This window comes from Hevea brasiliensis, chromosome 2 (assembly GCF_030052815.1).
Source record: "Hevea brasiliensis isolate MT/VB/25A 57/8 chromosome 2, ASM3005281v1, whole genome shotgun sequence".
Lineage (NCBI taxonomy): Eukaryota > Viridiplantae > Streptophyta > Magnoliopsida > Malpighiales > Euphorbiaceae > Hevea > Hevea brasiliensis.
In genome coordinates, this window is record NC_079494.1 from 11,853,304 (window position 1) to 11,874,406 (window position 21,103).

General features: G+C 34.1%; 1 pseudogene; it reads right to left on the bottom strand.

Annotated features, from left to right (window-relative positions):
* Positions 1–19,392: 19,392 nt before the first annotated feature.
* LOC110661194 (type III polyketide synthase A-like) lies at positions 19,393–20,433 on the bottom strand (annotated as a pseudogene).
* Between the last annotated feature and the right edge of the window lie 670 nt (positions 20,434–21,103).

Below are 21,103 nucleotides of genomic sequence, written 5' to 3' on the forward strand. Positions count from 1 at the left end.
AGCACACTTTCTGCCAGTTAGGACTGACTACTCATTAGAGAGGTTAGCAGAATTGTATATCAGTGAGATAGTTAGACTGCATGGAATTCCACTTTCCATCATATCTGATCGAGATCCAAGGTTTACATCGAGATTTTGGAAAAAGTTGCATGAATCCTTGGGTACACAACTCCATTTCAGCACAGCTTTCCATCCTCAGACGGATGGGCAATCAGAAAGAGTAATCCACGTAAACAATTGAAACCAATGAAATTGATACAAATATTGAATTGAAATGATAACAATAACGTGAAATACTTGTCAGGTCCTTGAGGATATGCTGAGGAGTTGTGTCATTGAGTTTGAGGGAAGTTGGGATAGATACCTCCCATCGCGTAATTTGCATACAACAATAGCTACCAAGCTAGCATCCAAATGGCCCCATATGAAGTAATCGTATGGGAGAAAATGTAGAACTCTGTGTCTGGACTGAATTGGGCGAAGACAAATCGGTAGGGCTGCACTGTGAAACAGATCGAGGAGAAAGTGAAACTAATCAAAGCCAACTTGAAGGTTGCCTCGGATGCATGTAAATCTTATGCCGACCTGAAGAGAAAAGAAATAGAATATGTGGTTGGCCACAAAGTGTTCCTCAAGGTGTCACCGTGGAAGAAAGTGCTGAGGTTTGGAAGAAAAGGTAAGTTAAGCCCTAGGTTCATTGGCCCATATGAAGTCATTGAACGTGTGGGTCCAGTGGCCTATAGGCTAGCTTTACCACCAAAGCTGGACAAGATCCACAATGTGTTCCACGTGTCCATGCTCAGGAGATACCGCTCAGATCCTTCACATGTCATCTCCAGAGAAGAAATTGAAATACAGCCAGATTTGACATATGAAGAAGAACCTCTACGGATCCTAGCTCGGGAAGTAAAAGAATTAAGGAACAAGCAGATTCCATTGGTGAAAGTGCTTTGGAGGCACCACAACACCGAGGAGGCAACTTGGGAAAGTGAAGAAACGATGAGGCAACAGTTCCCTCAACTGTTTGCATCAGGTAAATTTCGAGGACGAAATTTAAATTATAGGGGAAGAGTTGTAACACCCTCCCGGTAATCATTCCGTACATTCTACTGTTCCGGTGACCGGTGTCGGTCCGGATAGCTAGAACGTCCGGAAAAATAATTAAACTTAAGTAAGGGACCATAATTAACTCAAATATTAATAAGAAAAATTTAGGAAAAATTTTAGAAATAAAATACAACTAAGTCAAATGAGCCGGTGCCCAAGCGATGGGTAACCAGAGAGAAGTTGCGGTTCTCGCAACTAGGAGCCCTAGACCCGGGGAAAAATTCATAAAATAATTTTTGGGACTCCAGAGAAGGGTTATTGAGGTTCTTATGGCATTAGAATGCCAAGAAAATATTTAGAAAAATTTTTCAATCGGTACAGACAATTTTGGCCTGTTGAGCCAAACGGAGGGCATTTTGGTCATTTCGCCTTCAGAGGTGATTTTTGGCCGACTTGTCCAGTTAAGTAAATAATTAATATGATATAAAATATGAATAAACATTACTAGAAATTAAATTGGAAATGAGTAGTGGAGGAAAGAAAAGAAAATGAGGAAAAAGGCTTATTTATGACATCATGGTGATGTCATTAAATGCCATAACCAATCACCTTCAAACAACCAATTCATTAACTAATAAAAGAGATAAATGAAGACCAAAAAAATAAAGAAAAAACACAGCAGCCTTCTTCCTCATGCAGCCGTAACCCTTGCCCATTCTTCCTCCCTCCATTGTTGCTCAAATTGAGCTTGAAATCTTCCAACATCCAACCATAAAATCCTAAGTCACCTTCACTAAAATTAATCTACACATCCTAAAGAAGCTCTAGGCAGCCACAAAGAGGAGAAATTCTAAGGAAAATACAAGTCCAAGAAGTGCCACTTAAAGGTTAGTGCAACTATAAATATAAAACTCTTAAATTTCATGATTTTGGACTTGAAATTTAGTAAGACTTGTAATTTAAATGAACAAAAACCTATGTGTATGAGCTCTTGAATTTCGGCTGCCCTAGAAAAGGAATATGTAGGAGTGTTTTTGATGAGCTTGAAGTGAAATAGAAACCATGTTTGAAGTTATAAACATATGAGTAATGCATTAGTAACTAACCAAGGTAAATGGCATAAATCATGAATTTGAATTAGGGTTTAGGAAAGGTGAAAATGTGACTTGGCTTAGGAAATTGTTAGAGAACTTTTTAATGGTCAATTACTGACTATTTTAGGCAAGTTGAGCACAATTTGGACTGAAAAATAGGATTGCAAAGAGAAGGAGTAAGCTGCCCTAGGACAGCAGCAATGGACTGAGATTTCAGTCCAATTACACAGCCATAACTTTGGCTGTGTTAGTCCAATTGGTGTTTGGCCAATTGGACATGAAACTAGGCTTACAATGGCACATTTTTGCTGAAGAAACCATGCCCAAAAGACCAAAGCAAGAGGACCAAAACTTGGCCCCAATCCGGATACCCTGCAACTGATTCTGCAGAATTGACCAAATGAATAGTAATTGTTCATTTGGCCATAACTCACTGTAGATATGGTCAATTGACCTGAAATTTTTACAGCAACAAGTTAAGACATAGAAAAACAACTTTCATGAAGGAACCTACCCCAAATTATGGCCAGAACCTAACCCATATGGCAGTGAAAGTCACTGTTCATGTTACTGTAGATATGGTAATTTCTGCAGAATGGGAATCCGGCCAGCTGTGGTTTTTGGACCATATCTGGAGTTACAAAACTCTAAATGGAGTGATTCAAAAAATGAAATTCAACTAGACAAAATAAGGAACAACTTTCATGTTTTACATTTCTTCAAATTCCCACAGCAACAGTGTCCAATGGAACAGTGAAGTTGACTCACAAAAACTGAAATTTCTGCTTGTGTTGGTTTAAACTTTGAAATGGTATAAATGCTTAATGCCAACAAGTTTGGAATGCCAAATGTGGTATGTTGGGAGTGCCAAAGTCAATGTACATATTTTTATTCTAAAATTCAACATTTTTGTTGACCAATAAGATGAATAGTGACACTAAAAATTTGAAATTCACAAATTGAAGAATTTAAAAGTTTCAAATGCCCTAGTATACCTAACAAGATTGGTTTGGATAGTTTGGCATGCCAATAGGGTTCAGTTAGCAGTACTGCACATGGCAAAAATGCCATTCTGTGATTTCATGGCTTTTAGCCATTCTGACTTTGCATTGAGACTTGGCCTTGTGCCTGAGATTATTTACAGCTTGGTAGCTGTTCTGTTGCACACCGGGTGATGCATATGCGACCGATGGTGTGACGGCCCGAGGTATTAGATACCCAGTGCCAGTTTACCCGTTATCCAGTCCAGTCGTCTAGTGTAGGTTACTTGGGGCAACCAAATGAATAAAAGTGAACAAAGTTAATGAAATAATGAATATACCAATACCAAACAAATAAAACATATACATTCACTACACATTTAATTTCTTGCTATTTTCTTTTATTATATTATTGCACCACTAAGCATTATTGCTTAGCGCGTTGCTTTTGCCACGCGTAGGTACTGGAGATACAGATCGTGAGCCCAGTAGACCGCAGACTGGGTGAGTCCATCCTGCAGTCCTGCACAGTGTCCGTGTCACCTCAACTTCTGCAGTGCATTGGTAGGACATTAGGTGTCATTTTGACATTTTGTAACTTAACTTTGTTTTTCTCATATGTAATTAAACTTGTGTAATGTATATTAATGTTTATGTAAATTATAAAAATTGTACTTGTGAATGGAAATGCAAATGTTTACTTGTGATTTATATGTGATCATCACATGTAATGGATGATTGAGAACTGGAATTGAAATGATGTTGAGATCTTAATATTGAGATTTTGTTGATAAATTGAAGTTGGGATTGTTTGGAAATTATTTGGAAGTGTTTTTAACAGGTTCCGAAGAACTGTTTTCTCCATTTTTAGCATGTACTCCGCCGGATTTTCTTTAAAATTTTCGGAACCTCAAATAAATAATAATTTTGATAAATGGCTTAAATAAATCATATTTCATAAATTATCTTCAAAAGCATGACACAAATTAAGTAAGGTATATTAGAGTGTGCCAATACACCGTGTGGCATTACTTACTCGGGTATACTGTACACGGGTAAGGGGTGTCACAAGGAAAGTTGAAGTTTTGGTAAAATTTTCAAGTTGGGTCACAAGAGGTTAGTGCTTTTCTCCCTTCCTTCTTCTTTTAATACTTGAAAGTGACTTGAGATAAGTGGAAATTTCAAGAAATTAACAAGAAATTCATGAACCCATGATGTCCCCAAATTTTGGCAGCCATTAAATGTGTTGGGCTTTATTGTGTTCAAATAATGTAAATGAGTTTTGAGATGATGATTGATATGATTATATGTATGAGAAGTGAAAAGGGATTGAATTGATTGAGTTTGAAACTTGGAAATTAGGGTTTGTGTACATGACTTGGAGATTTTGTGTAAATGCTTGAAATTTGACCTAATTGGGATCAGATTGTTGCTTATAGAAGTGTATTGCATGCAAATTGAAGTAAGGAAGTTGGAGGAGATTGAGTTTTGGAAGTGTCAATTTTCTGCAGGTTGTGTTTGTTGAGGGCAGTGTACATTTTAGGCCATAAATAAAATTGTGTGACCCCAATTGGTATGAGGCCAATTGAAGGTGAAACTAGACCCAAAATAGCCCATTTTCCATGAAGAAACCATGCCCAAATTCTGTCTAAAACTTAAGCTAAATACTAGCCAAATTCGGATTTTCCTGCACCCAACCCAGAAAATGACCAAATGAATAGTACGTGTTCAATTGGTCATAACTCTCTCTATAATGGTCCAAATGACCTAAAATTTTACCCATGGAAAGCTTAGACATAGGGCTACACTTTTCATGAAGACCACTTAACCCAGTTTTGCCTTTAACAAATTCAAATTGTTAGCACAAGTTGGGTCAGTGAAACTGCCAACCCAGAAAATAACCAAATGAACAGTACGTGTTCATTTGGTCATAAGTCTCTCTATACTGGTCCAAATGACCTAAAATTTTACCCATGGAAAGTTTAGACATAGGGCTACACTTTTCATGAAGACCACTTAACCCAATTTTTCCTTTAACCAATTCAAATTGATAGCACAAGTTGGGTCACTAAAACTGCCAACCCAGAAATTGTCCAAAAATACTGTCCCTTTGGTATGCTTGACCAGTTTTGGCAAAAAAGCAATAACTTGGTCTGCAAAGATGCAAATTGAGTGAAACTAGTGCTAAAAGTTTTATGAGACATAGCACAACAATTTTTATGTTTTGACCAAGCTCTAAAAACCATTTCATCCTAGGGAAAATATTAGCCAAAGTTAGGAAGTGAAATCTGGAAAATGTTAAGTTGAACCCAGAATGCCATTTGATACCCGTGTGTTCATTTGGCCATAACTCCCACTAGGAAATTCCATTTGAGATGTGCAAATATGATCTGGAAACATGATACTTAGGGCTACAATATTGATTTAGACACCTTTGCCAAATTCTAAGTGTAAAGACCCTAAAAAGAGGGTCAAACATACTGCTCTGAAGTTGGTTATTGCCCTTATAGGACTGAGAGTCCAGGTTAATACACTGACTATAACTCACCATACCAAGCTTGAAAAATTATGAAATTGTACCTGGGAGTCCCTAAGACATAGAGGAACATATCTTGTGAAGGAACCTAAGCCTAAAAATAACAATAAAATGATCAAATGACTGGTTAAAGTTTATTGACCAGAAATTGTAAATTCTGGACAGCTTAGAGGCAAACGGACCAGTTATGGTATTTTGACCATAACTTGAGATCTATAACCCCAAATTCAGTGATTCAAAAACTAAAATTCAATTTTAAATATAGAGGAGCAATTATTATGAAGGAAGTGTGACTAAATAGACATCCTAACCTAGTCAAATTCCTAGATAAATATGACACATTAACATGAACCTAAAGAAAGGTTCATGGGAAAAATGCTATATATGAAAAATAAAATACTCGTAAGGATAATTAAATATTAAAAATGATATGAATATGTAAATTGGGACTAATGTCCTATTAATATGAAATTAATAATACCAATGAACAGTACTAAAGAATAGTAACAGTGAATAGTGCTAAATTAATTAAAAATATTTAATTGCCCATAGTATACCTAGACTTATTTATTTAGTTGGATAAATTGGTATACCAATTAGGGACTACAGATAGCAGTACTGCCTACCGTGAAAATCATGAACTGATAATATATGTCTGGTATGATTATTCTACAGGCTATATGCCTACTTACTGGCCATCGTGCCTACTTTATTTCTGGCTTTACAAGCCTGACAGCGGGTCTTGTGCCCGATAGCTGGCCTCGTGCCTGACAGATGTATATTGGGTAGACATATGGCTGTCTAACCCGTATACTCCCGTGTATCCAGCTTTTATAATTTGTTATAGGTTTCTTGGGCATTGATAATAATTAATTAATACTGAATATACAATAAGTAAACAGGAAAGATCCCAATAATGTTAATTGTTTCCAAAGAGCAATAAAAATGTAAAAGACCCAGAAATTATGATTTGCAGATATTAATTCAATTGTTTAATTATTGTTATTATAAATTATGCACCACTAAGCGTTATGCTTAGCGCGTTGGTTTTCCATCGCGTAGGTACTGAAGATCAGCAGCTGCCACAGTAGTATTCGAACAGAGTTCCGACCAGATCTGCCACCGACTAGAGTCACCTCACCAGTCTTTTGTATTTTGGTAGGGCCCATGTATAGACTAGTATTTTGGTTCATTATGTTTAGTCATGATGTATTTCATTTTGGACCTGTAATTAAACTTTGAGATTGAAATGAAAACTTGTAATTTATTATCTATGAATTTCTATATGAATGCAATAGATGATACTTCATTTTTAGATCTCATAAATAATTGTAAATGATATGATACAAGAGAATATGATATGGAAATGTGTGAAATGAATATGAATATGTTAACACGTGATAGTGGAACCCGCCAGATGCTAATAAAACAGAGGAGGATCTGTCCGGGTCTCCACAGAAATAAGGTATATAAAAAAAAAAATTCTACACATAAATTACCTGATTTAAATGATATTAAAATTTACAATAGACATGACAAGACAAGATAGGGTGCTCCGGCACCGAATGTGGCACTTCTTGCTCGACTATACAATAGACGGGTAAGGGGCGTCACATTTAGTGGTATCAGAGCAGAGGTTTAGGCGGTCCTAGACCTAGATAGATAAAAAGAAATAGTTGTATCACATGCATGGGCCTTTAGATAGAGTCAAGGTAACATTAATGCAGATCTGTTCTTTGTCTGTTTTATAAGATCAATGGCATTTGATCCTTCAGAGCACGGACCTCCAAGACCGATAGAGGAGAAAGTAGAGAGTCACGCATCTGCACCTGCGTTTAGTCAGGGGTGTAGTAGCAGTAGAGCAGAATCATCGTTGGGTACTTTAGTAAGGACACAATAGGCCTTCCTAGAGCAAATGACTCAATTGCTCCGTCAGGTCACTGGAGCTATGCCACCACCTCCCAAGCTAGTATATAGGACCCCAATAGAGAGAGTTAGAAATGATGAGTAGTTTAGGAGAGACAGGCAGTGCAAGAGAGGGTCTGGACTTGGCCAGTCTAGCGCAACTACTACAGAGAGTAAGAGACCCAGGGGGTCTCAGGGTTAGATTCAGAGCAGAGAACAGAGGCAGAGGTTCCAATTTACCCCGAGGAGAGGAGGTCAAATGAGTGTATCAGTTGGCAATTCTATGGGTCCTATAGCACGGAGATCAACCCCAATGCCAGTTTGTACACATTGTGGGAAGAACCACAGAGGAAAGTGTAGATTGCTAACGGGTGGATGTTTCAGATGTAGGTCCACAGAGCATTTTTGAGAGATTGCCCACGGAGGAGTGCTCCCACAGCTCCACCACAGACTCAGAAGTCTGCCTCGACAATACAGAGGGGTAGAAGACTAATGAGACCAGAGATAGCTGGTACATCACAGAGAGCTTCTAAGACTATAGAACAGCCCGAGGCTGAAGTAGCACCCCGCGTATATGCTATGGCTCGAGAGAAGCCAAATCCGGTAGACGTTATCAGAGGTACATTTCCTAATTATAATACCTTTAAGTATGTATTGATAGACCCTAACTATGTTCACCCCTATATATGCATTGTACCTCCTGTTGAAAGAGGATACCGATAGATGGGTCAGAAGATGACATACTTGTCACCAACCCTTTAGGTCACCAGGTGATTGTAGATTATCAACCGAAAAGGATCGTGTTAAAGATAATAGATGGAAGTGAGAAAGAGGCTGTATATGAGATGAAAGAAGATGAGTACAGAACTGGTTGGAAAAAAAAAAGAGTTAGTCTATTGGGATATACCGTGGTAACTATGCAATGCTCTTGATGTTTTTGCTGTAAGCTGCAGATTACAGTACCGACTTTGGACTATTGTGTAGAGCTATGTATTTTCAATAGTAAATCGAGATAAGGATAAGATTGTAGAACAAGGATTAATAAGACAGACTAAAAAAAAAAAAAAAAGTAAAGTATTATAACACAAAAAGGTGAAAAGACAAGGAGATAGCGGTTCCTCGATTAATTACACTGTGTAAATTTCGAGGACGAAATTTTATTTAGAGGGGAAGAATTGTAACGCCCTCACCATAGGTAGTCCGTACATTTTACTGTTCCGATGACTAATGTCTGTTCGGACAATCAGGATGTCTGGAACTACACTTAAACTATAGTGAGGAGACATAAATTAATGAAATAAATATTAAAAAAATATAGGAAAAATTTTGAGAAAAATAAATTAAAGTTTAGAGATTATAAATTGGTATAAAATAACAAAAATAACCCGATGAGCATCATGAAAGGCATTTTGGTCATTTTACCCCTAGAGGTGAATTTTGACTTAAATGTCAAATTAAAATTAGGAAATAAAATAATTAACATAAATTAAATTTATGAATTTGAATTTGAAAAATGAGAAGAGAAAGAAGAAGAAAAGAAAAGAAAAGGAAAGAAAAGAAAAGAAAGGAAATAGACTTATGGCATTTAAAAAAAAATAAAGTACAATAATTATAGAATATATATATATAAGACACAAGAGACAAAAATTCACCAACCACAAGTCTTCTTCATTTCCTCTTCTCTCTCTCCTTGCCGTCTCAATGTTCTCTCCCCTCCACCATTTTTGCTCAAGCTTTGAGCTTGAGTTTCTCTTCATTTATCCACCAAAACCCATGGTCTCCTTTATTAAAAATTTAGCCCACATCATAAGGAAGCTCTAGGTACCCATAGGGAGAAGGAAAGTTGAAGTTTTGGGAAAATTTTCAAGTTGGGTCACAAGAGGTTAGTGCTTTTCTCCCTTCCTTCTTCTTTTAATACTTGAAAGTGACTTGAGATAAGTGGAAATTTCAAGAAATTAACAAGAAATTCATGAACCCATGATGTCCCCAAATTTTGGCAGCCATAAAATGTGTTGGGCTTTATTGTGTTCAAATAATGTAAATGAGTTTTGAGATGATGATTGATATGATTATATGTATGAGAAGTGAAAAGGGATTGAATTGATTGAGTTTGAAACTTGGAAATTAGGGTTTGTGTACATGACTTGGAGATTTTTTGTAAATGCTTGAAATTTGACCTAATTGGGATCAGATTGTTGCTTATAGATGTGTATTGCATGCAAATTGAAGTAAGGAAGTTGGAGGAGATTGAGTTTTGGAAGTGTCAATTTTCTGCAGGTTGTGTTTGTTGAGGGCAGTGTACATTTTAGGCCATAAATAAAATTGTTTGACCCCAATTGGTATGAGGCCAATTGGAGGTGAAACTAGACCCAAAATAGCCCATTTTCCATGAAGAAATCATGCCCAAATTCTGTCCAAAACTTAAGCTAAATACTGCCCAAATTCGGATTTCCCTGCACCCAACCCAGAAAATGACCAAATGAACAGTACGTGTTCAATTGGTCATAACTCTCTCTATACTGGTCCAAATGACCTAAACTTTTACCCATGGAAAGTTTAGACATAGGGCTACACTTTTCATGAGACCACTTAACCCAGTTTTGCTTTTAACAAATTCAAATTGTTATCACAAGTTGGGTCAGTGAAACTGCCAACCCAGAAAATGACCAAATGAACAGTACGTGTTCATTTGGTCATAACTCTCTCTATACTGGTCCAAATAACATAAAATTTTACCCATGGAAAGTTTAGACATAGGGCTACACTTTTCATAAAGACCACTTAACCCAGTTTTTCCTTTAACCAATTCAAATTGGTAGCACAAGTTGGGTCACTAAAACTGCCAACCCAGAAATTGTCCAAAAATACTGTCCCTTTGGTATGCTTGACCAGTTTTGGCAAAAATGCCATAACTTGGTCTGCAAAGCTGCAAATTGAGTGAAACTAGTGCTAAAAGTTTTATGAGACATAGCACAACAATTTTTATGTTTTGACCAAGCTCTAAAAACCATTGCATCCTAGGGAAAATATTAGCCAAAGTTAGGAAGTGAAATCTGGAAAATGTTAAGTTGAACCCAGAATGCCATTTGATACCCGTGTGTTCATTTGGCCATAACTCCCACTAGGAAATTCCATTTGAGATGTGCAAATATGATCTGGAAACATGATACTTAGGGCTACAATATTGATTTAGACACCTTTGCCAAATTCTAAGTGTAAAGACCCTAAAAAGAGGGTCAAACATACTGCCCTGAAGTTGGTTATTGCCCTTATAGGACTGAGAGTCCAGGTTAATACACTGACTATAACTCACCATACCAAGCTTGAAAAATTATGAAATTGTACCTAGGAGTCCCTAAGACATAGAGGAACATATCTTGTGAAGGAACCTAAGCCTAAAAATAACAATAAAATGATCAAATGACTGGTTAAAGTTTATTGACCAGAAATTGTAAATTCTGGACAGCTTAGAGGCAAACGGACCAGTTATGGTATTTTGACCATAACTTGAGATCTATAACCCCAAATTCAGTGATTCAAAAACTAAAATTCAATTTTAAATATAGAGGAGCAATTATTATGAAGGAAGTGTGACTAAATAGACATCCTAACCTAGTCAAATTCCTAGATAAATATGACACATCAACATGAACCTAAAGAAAGGTTCATGGGAAAAATGTTATATATGAAAAATAAAATACTCATAAGGATAATTAAATATTAAAAATGATATGAATATGTAAATTGGGACTAATGTCCTATTAATATGAAATTAATAGTACCAATGAACAGTACTAAAGAATAGTAACAGTGAATAGTGCTAAATTAATTAAAAATATTTAATTGCCCATAGTATACCTAGACTTATTTATTTAGTTGGATAAATTGGTATACCAATTAGGGACTACAGATAGCAGTACTGCCTACCGAGAAAATCATGAACTGACAATATATGTCTAGTATGATTATTCTACAGGCTATATGCCTACTTACTGGCCATCGTGCCTACTTTATTTCTGGCTTTACGTGCCCGACAGCTGGCCTCGTGCCCGACAGCTGGCCTCGTGCCTGACAGATGTATATTGGGTAGACATATGGCTGTCTAACCCGTATACTCCCGTGTATCCAGTTTTTATAATTTGTTATAGGTTTCTTGGGCATTGATAATAATTAATTAATACTGAATATACAATAAGTAAACAGGAAAGATCCCAATAATGTTAATTATTTCCAAAGAGCAATAAAAATGTAAAAGACCCAGAAATTATGATTTGCAGATATTAATTCAATTGTTTAATTATTGTTATTATAAATTATGCACCACTAAGCGTTATGCTTAGCGGGTTGATTTTCCATCGTGTAGGTACTGAAGATCAGCAGCTGCCACAGTAGTATTCGAACAGAGTTCCGACCAGATCTGCCACCGACTAGAGTCACCTCACCAGTCTTTTATATTTTGGTAGGGCCCATGTATAGACTAGTATTTTGGTTCATTATGTTTAGTCATGATGTATTTCATTTTGGACCTGTAATTAAACTTTGAGATTGAAATGAAAACTTGTAATTTATTATCTATGAATTTCTATATGAATGCAATAGATGATACTTCATTTTTAGATCTAATAAATAATTGTAAATGATATGATACAAGAGAATATGATATGGAAATGTGTGAAATGAATATGAATATGTTAACACGTGATAGTGGAACCCGCCAGATGCTAATAAAACAGAGAAGGATTTGTCCGGGTCTCCACAGAAATAAGGTATATAAAAAAAAAAAATTCTACACATAAATTACCTGATTTAAATGACATTAAAATTTACAATAGACATGAAAAGACAATATAGGGTGCTCCGGCACCGAATGTAGCACTTCTTGCTCGACTATAAAATAGACGGGTAAGGGGCATCACATTTACCAGGCTCTGATACCATAAATGTAATGGCCCGGCCCACTAGTGATATTGTCCGCTCTGGGCTGAAGCCCTCACGGTTTTAAAACGCGTCACTAGGGGTTACGAACCACCAACTTTTAAACCCAGCATCTCTCCCGTGTTTTGTCGATGTGGGATTTGCCTAGGGTGTTACATAGCATATCATGGCCACCCAATTAGTAATAAGGAATACCTTAAATAAACCTTTAATCATATGTTACCATGCACTAGAATCTTTCCGTTATAAAATTCCAATTCCAGCTGGAGTCATGGTTAATGTTAAACTCCATTTGCTACGAACATTATGTTCTCTTTTAATTCCAATTCTTGATTAATTAGATTTTCTTATTAGAAACTCTTTTCTGACTAAATCTATCCGTCCTGGCCAGGAACTTAAATTATCAAGAATAATTAAATGAACATAGGATCTCATTTCTATTTACTTAGAGTAACGGATTCCATCTTGATCAACACCTATCTCCATATATAACTAGTAGGAGCCAACACATGCCCATATACCCATACATAGTATAAGTATGAAAGCAGTATCAAACTCAAACCACCTATATACAAGATAACTATGTTGTCTCAGGTCTAATGATTATATGCACTAATATGATATATGACAATGCATTGATAAGAGTAAACTCCATGTGCTTGTCATAAGCATCACTGGTTCAGCCTACTTATCACGTATAAGTGCCTATCATGTTTGTTATGTGGCATGAGACTCACCATTCCATCTTATTTATATCTCATATAAATACCTTGGAACAAACATGATTACAATCTTTCTAGATAAGTCATGTCCTTTGTGAAGTATCCTCGATTGTGAACCAATTTATGATACTTTGTACTAGAAATACTGTCACTCATATTCTTAACAACTTAAGAATAGAATTTCTAACAAAATATCAATGGATATTTTCAATTACACATAAATGAATTATGTAAACAGAAAAGTGAAATTGCCTTTTATTAATAAAATATGTACAAGATACATACAAAATGATATGCTCTAGGACATACTACTAATATGTCTTTATTAAATACCATACAGATGATAGTTTAGACACCCCAATATCTAACGTTGAGTTCACTTGTTTACTCTTTTCACACCAGAACTCACATCTGGCATTAAGACAGATATGTGACTTAAATCATAAATGGTCGATGCAATTACTTAGCTTACAATGACCCTAGTTTTTTTTTTTTCTCTTTTTTGAGACGACATTTCATGTTATAGGTTTTGAGCTCTTTATATTATAATCACATAAATAATAATAAGCTTGTAACTGTCTCATCTCTATCCACCACTAAAGTTATGGAGGTGATAGCTTGTGTCAGAAGGCCAATATTTTTATCTGTTCGACATACTTCTTAAGTTCTAATATATGTTCAAACATATATACACACATATATGTATGTGAATTAACAAAAATAATTTAGGCATATGAATATGTTTAGTAAAAAAATGTACACATTAAAAGTACAACAAACATCCGAAAGATTTAACATGCAAATTGTAAAGTTCTTTTACAATAGGTTACCATATCAAGCATAGATGCATACTTTAAGTTCACCTCTTATCTTGCAACTACGTCTCTAATAATTATATTTAGTATCTATTAACTATTTTCCAAAGTTGACGTACTGAATCAAATTTATATCTCCTAACCAACTAAATAGCATAGCAGATATAATTGCATTAGCATAAGGGACTTTTCCCACGTCATCTCTTTCTGGTAAATCAACCAATTCACATACTTGGTTTGATTTCATAAAATCCAATCTTCTTTTATTGCCTTAATTCATTTATTCTTAGCAAGGCATATGAGGCCATTCATCCTTGGTAAGGCATATGAGGGATATACTTATTATCACCTTTTTTTTCTTTATCTTATGGAGTAACTATAAATGCTTCCCCTTCGATCTCAAAACGACGATGGGAAACATTCATAGGACTTAATCACCATGATTGAGACTGATAAATTGACTCGTGAACATTTATGTTACTCCCACTAGGACTAGCAATAGACATTAGATTCTCTACAGGTTGTATTTTGATGGAAATTGAAACTTGTTTCATTGTTAATTAAAATATTCCACTCAAAAAAGACCTATTCAAATTCAGTTACTATACCGCTATCTTATTTACCCATAAATACATATCCTTTTGATTGTTCTAAGTATCTTATAAAAATATCTTTCCTTCCCCTTGGATCTAATTTTCATGCTTATGAGAAGGATTATGAACAAAACATCATACCCTTAAGGTTTCAAAAAACACTTAAGTCGGGTTTTCTATTATTCCATATGCATATGGAGTTGTAGTAACTGATTTGGATGGAACTTGATTAAGGATAAATGGAATATATCACTCCTAATAGGTGATACACAAATTAAGAGTTTGTACTCGTTCAAGACACATGGGATTATCATATTGATATATAAATATAAATTAATATGAGACAATATGCAATAAAGCTTAAATTCATATACATAAAATTCCTATACAATAATTAATTATGTTAATACTTATTCCACATTAGACTTAGAATCGAAAGTTTACCATGTTCCTAATCATTATCTAAAATTCTAATGTGCAATAAAGTTAACATAATTAATTATGCCAGGAACTCTAATCTTATATTATTCAAATTAAAGATTAAACAATAATATATTTAATATCTAATAATAAAATATTTAATAAGACACACATACATATGTCTTGTATGCATAGTTATTTACATATAAATAACTTTCTAAAGATATTAACAAATATATATATATATATATATATATATATATATATATATATATATATATATATATATATATATATATATATAACACCACAAGTGAAATAAAACAACAGAAATTTCATAATATATATTCTTCAATCTCTAATCTAATTAGAGATATAAAATTCTAATATAAATTCAGAAGCTAAAATTAATTTTCAATGAAGCCAATTAAAACTAATTTTAATTGAATTCATCAAAATATTAATTTTAGTTTGCCCCATGTAATTTTAGAAACTCTTTTTCTAAAATATAAATGAATTAAACACTTTTAATTCTATTTCCTAATCATAGGAACATTGATTCGAAAATAATTTTGAAATTACTACAATTAATTTTAATGACAATAATTAAAATTAATTTTAATTGATTTCATCAAATTAATTTATTTGCCCCACTATTTATTTTAGAAACATTTTTTTTATAAAATTAACTATTAAATTAAACAATTTAATTCAAAATTTTATTTTTTAATTGTCCTCAATTAATTTTAGAAACTAATTTCTAAAATTAATGTTGAATTAAACAATTTAACTCAATAAATTATTCCTCCAATTTCCCTTTAATTAATTTTAATTTATAAAATTAATATAGAATTAAACAATTTAATTTTAATACCAAATAATTTACATGCCACCTTTGATTAATTCTGGAAAATATTTTTCTAGAATTAATTTAAATTAAACAATTTAATTATATCCCAAATCAACTAGAATTAAATTATAAATTTAAAATAAATTAGCAATTTTAATTCAAGTTGTAATTCAATTAGGATTAAAAATATAATTTTATTTGAATTAAACTAATTTAATTCAAATCCTAATTGAAAAATAAGGGCAATATATAGTGATGGCATGTTGGGAATTCTCTCAAAAAAGATGGCAACTTATTTTCTATGGCAATTTGGTAGTTTTCTTAAAAAACATGGCATGCACTTATGTGAGGCATTGGACAATGTGCAGCCAGCCCTCTGCCATTTTCGTTATAGCTGTGAACATGAGGGGCATAAGAAGAACACCTTCTTCTTCCTTATCATCCATCGCAGAAGGCCTTTCCATTTATATTTTTAATTAATTCTAAGGTAGTTTTAGAAAATCTTCAAGAACTGGGGGTAGCCATGAGATGGCATTGTTTCTTCATCATGGTTCACGATGAACTAGTAACCATCATGAAGACCAAAACACTGCCATATGAAGAAAGATTAGCGCCATTTCCGGTGGTGTTGCAGCCCACCACAGGCTGAGTGCTGCAGGAGATGCCTAGTGGTCTTGCTTTCACAATGCCACAGCCACACCGCGCTATTTAGCTACATGAGGACTGCCCTTAACTACATCCATGGCAATTCAACGGTAACTCAAGGACGCAAGCCAAGCACAGCACCGCCACTAATGGAAGCGCAATAGCTGCCAGCCACTAGTGCATATTTGGGATTCTCCCTCTCACGTTGCCGTTGGCTCCGATTTGGTAATCATGAGAGCCTTGGTTGCACATTCGAAAAAAGAGTATCCATATTTGAATTTTTTTTTTAATAAAAAAAATTTCAACATTAAAAGATTACATAAATCTAGAAGTTTAAAAACAATATTCCAGAATTTAATCAAGTATATGTACATACATATACGTGTATACACACACATATATATATATATATAATCAAATCTTTCAAATCTAAAAAAATGACTTTCAAACAACATCTAGAAAATAACAAGACTATTCCAGAACAATTCTGGACAGATGAACAATTTTTAAGGACATAAAAAGTTATCTTTATGAATTGATTGACAAATAAATATCAATCATAAATCTATAAACAAATTATACATGTTAATTAGACTAGAAAACAAATATTAGGGCTTTATACCAATAAAAAAAAAGATAATAAAGACCCAATACATGGATTCAAATACATGGATCCTAAATCATGTTCATACAACCTTAAGATCTCCACCATATTTACTTCACTAGTCTACCATATAATCACATGAATAAATAACATGAATATATAGATTAGTTTATAGTTTAGATGTGTAACTTATTTGTATAAACAAATTGCTCCACAATTTGTTTAAAAATGAGAGCCTCTAAAAATTAAGCATTAGGCCAAACTTATACATACATAAATGCACGCTCATTTGTCCTTCTGTTACGCATTACAAAAGGCTTGTAAGGCTCTTATATATATTTACTCAATGTGTACCAACCTTTTGGCCAAAAGTTGCATATCTTAGTGCATGTAACTATTAAGAAGAATTGCATCTCTTCATATAATTGCATCTTTTAACCAATGTACGTGACTGTTAGATTTTGCAACCTTTTGGCAATATACATGAGTTTTCATGTGGTTGTTCTTGGTACTGATTTTAAGTCTAATAGATTTGAGTTGATCCATATGGGTGACCCAAACCATATTTCCAACAATCAGTAGCTCCATGCCCTTTTTTTCCTTGCTTGACCATAGAGAACCTAGATAAAGGATGATTTCATACAATTTTAAAAGATCACTTCATAATAAATGAAATATTTAATATTTCAATGTTTCATTCCTTCTTGCCATACCTTCTGAGACCTATTGAGTTATAGTTGGAATGATTATCCCATAGTAGGAGTCCCCTGCATTATATATATATATATATATATATATATATATATATATATATATATATATATATATATATAATGTTATGCACCACAACAGCATTTAAACTACTAAGAGATAAAATAAACATACAAAATACCAATATTTACATGGTTCACCTTTTCACATAGGGTTACGTCCATAGATATGCCATCTTCCACTATGAATAAAATAATAATCAATAACAAGCTCAAATCTTTCTATATCAATCTAATTACCCCAAAGAGAACCCTCACAATATAATAGCCCATACTAAATATATTACTTAGTTCTTCTCATTCTCCTTCAGATATAACCCAATAAATTTACTACTTTTAACTGCATTATACACCCCAAAGAGTGTCTTCAACTATGTGGGCAAGAGCCTCCTTACCAATGGACAAGAATTCATTCCTTTTGAATTTTATGCTCTTTCTCCACCTTAGGTTGAAGCATCTTTCCCTCTATGACACTGTAATAGGCACTACAACAAATATTAGAATTAGTAGCAAAAAAATTTGCAGCGACATTAATTTTACTGTTATAAAGTTATCATACAACAGTAACATGAACAATTGCTACTAATGGTGCATAAAAAAGATTAAAAAAGATAAGGCAACAATTGTTATTCATTATTCTTACCATTGATAAACTTTTAGTAGCAATAATTGTTGTTGCCAGTAACTTTTTTTTTATATATATATAACAATCACAATTTTGTTGTAAAATACTTATGATCACAATTTTTTAGTAGCAACATGCAACAATCCTTATATTGTTGCAATAAACTTATGGCAGTAAATTTTATACTTTTAGCAGTAATATATGAATTGCTGGATGTTGCTGTTAAAAAATTATAGTTATAGGTATTTTACAAGAAAATTATGGTTGTTTCAAAAAAGAAAAAGTTATTGGCAACAACAATTATAGTTGCCAAGAGTTTGTCAATGGTAACAACAATGAATAATAATTGCTGCCATACCTTTTTTATGTCCCATTAATAACAATTGTTCATATTGCCGCTGTATGTTAACTTTATAGTGGCAAAATTAATGTTCTTGCAAAAGTTTTTGCTAATAATTCTAACATTTGTTGTAGTGGGCAAAAGCCTCTTCTTCATGATGGGCTAAAGCTCCTTCTCCATGGGCTAAAAACCACTCTCTTCAATGCGTGAAGCCACTCTCTATAGACAAAGCCTAATAACCTTTGCACAATACTTCTATTTATAATGTTAGCCACCCAAATCCTAATCTAATTAGGAATCCAACTTAACTTAGTAATAACACTAAAATAGAAGTTTTACTTTATATAGAAAATATTCATCCATCCTATTAAGGAATATTCTCTTATTCTAATTAGAAAAAAGTATCTCTCTAAATCCCACTAGGATTTTAAGTCACAGATCTAACTTATAATTCATAATAACCACAATAAAAATTATGCCTAGTATTGACTCCTACCTTTCTAAGAAATTGGTTTGCTTAGCAAACTTGCATTAGATTAGTTGAATTAGAAGGAAGTTGGGTTCTTGCATAGGACAGTCCAATGCCAACAAGCATATCTCTAAATATTATGTTGGCCACCTAAAAATGAATTTCACCAACTAGCCTTCTTTAATGGATCTCAGTAGTTCAAATTTGGCAGCAAAAAACCTTCACCTGTGTCCATAAGTGTGGCTTTAGGGGTCAATTTACATAAGCTCGCATTGTACTCCACTACCTAGCTTCCCGGTGTTTAGCTTCAGAGTGCTCTCGAGCCGGTTAAGTATTGCAGGTCCACCAGGATGAACGGCCCAGAACAAATCATTGAACTCATCAGTTAATCCAGCCTTTGACATGAGCTTCTTGCAGAATTCCTCTATGTTATCTTCTATCTTCTGAGGAAGGTCCCTTCCAAGCTTGAAATTTATACCCTCTTAAGAAAGGCGTCCATCGATGACATTTTGCGTACCTGGCAAGAATTGCTGAACTGCATAGTTAAGCTCCAAGAGAGGAGACTCCTTGTTTATTACAGTGTTGGCTCCAATGATTACAGCTGCAGCTCCATCACCAAAAAGGGCAGCTCCTACAGGGTCATAAGGCCGTGCCTTGTTTGGGGGGCGAAAACCAAGAATAGTAGTTTCAGAAGTGGTTAATAAAACACGACTTCCTGGATTATTTTCAGCTATGTCCTTGGCAACTCGGAGGCCAGTCACCCCACCATAACAGCCTAGAAAGTATAGCATTACTCGACTAACATCACTCTTTAAGCCAAGCTGACTGGCAAGATAAAGGTCGCCACCTGGTAGGCGTATCTCACTGGAAGAGACATACACAATATGGGTGATATCTTCTGCTGGCCTTCCCCGCTCCTTGATGCAAGCAAGGCTTTCTTCCTTTGCCATCTCAACAACTGCCGGATTCGCTATTTCAAGCCTTTGTTTGATCGTTGGCAATCCCTCGGTTGCAAGTTCAGGGTATTTGTCCAGAATCTCCTTCGACATGACTGTGTATCTTCTCTTCACAGTAGTAGTTTTACCTAGCAAAAGAGAAAGAAATACATCCATGGTGACTGCAGCTGCAGCAAGTAACAAAGGTACAAGTATTTTCTTGGACAACAGTTTTATCAAGATAAGAATTCTTTTCTCCTTTTCAATAGAATTGTGTCTTAAGCCCTTATGACTGTATAATTACAAAGCTATCTCAGGTTTGCCTTTTTGAAGTGTTAAATTTTAGTTATATCCTTTTTTCATATTCTTTCATGCACTTTTACCTCAAATTTTTATCTCTCCATTTATTTTTCTCTAATTTTTTAATATTAATGATAAAAACTTTTATTTATTATTTTTACTATTATAAATATTTTCATATATAAAATTTTATCATTATTAATATTTTTTATTACGATTAATAATTAATTTAAAAAATTAGAAGGAGAAATTAAATAATTAACGAAATCTAATGTGAAAAATTAAATTATGTTTACTATTATTACTATTAATTTGATATAATAAAAGAAATAGATAATAATTTAGCCACAAGTAAATAAATACCAGGTGATTATAAAGGTAACGGCACATTTCTCGTCGACGCTCGTCCGGCAAAACGGCATTCAAAGCACCCATCACATATAAGCTAATAACCTGTAAGAGAAACACCATATTATTATATACAAAGTATAATCAATTATGATTTTTTTATTTTATTT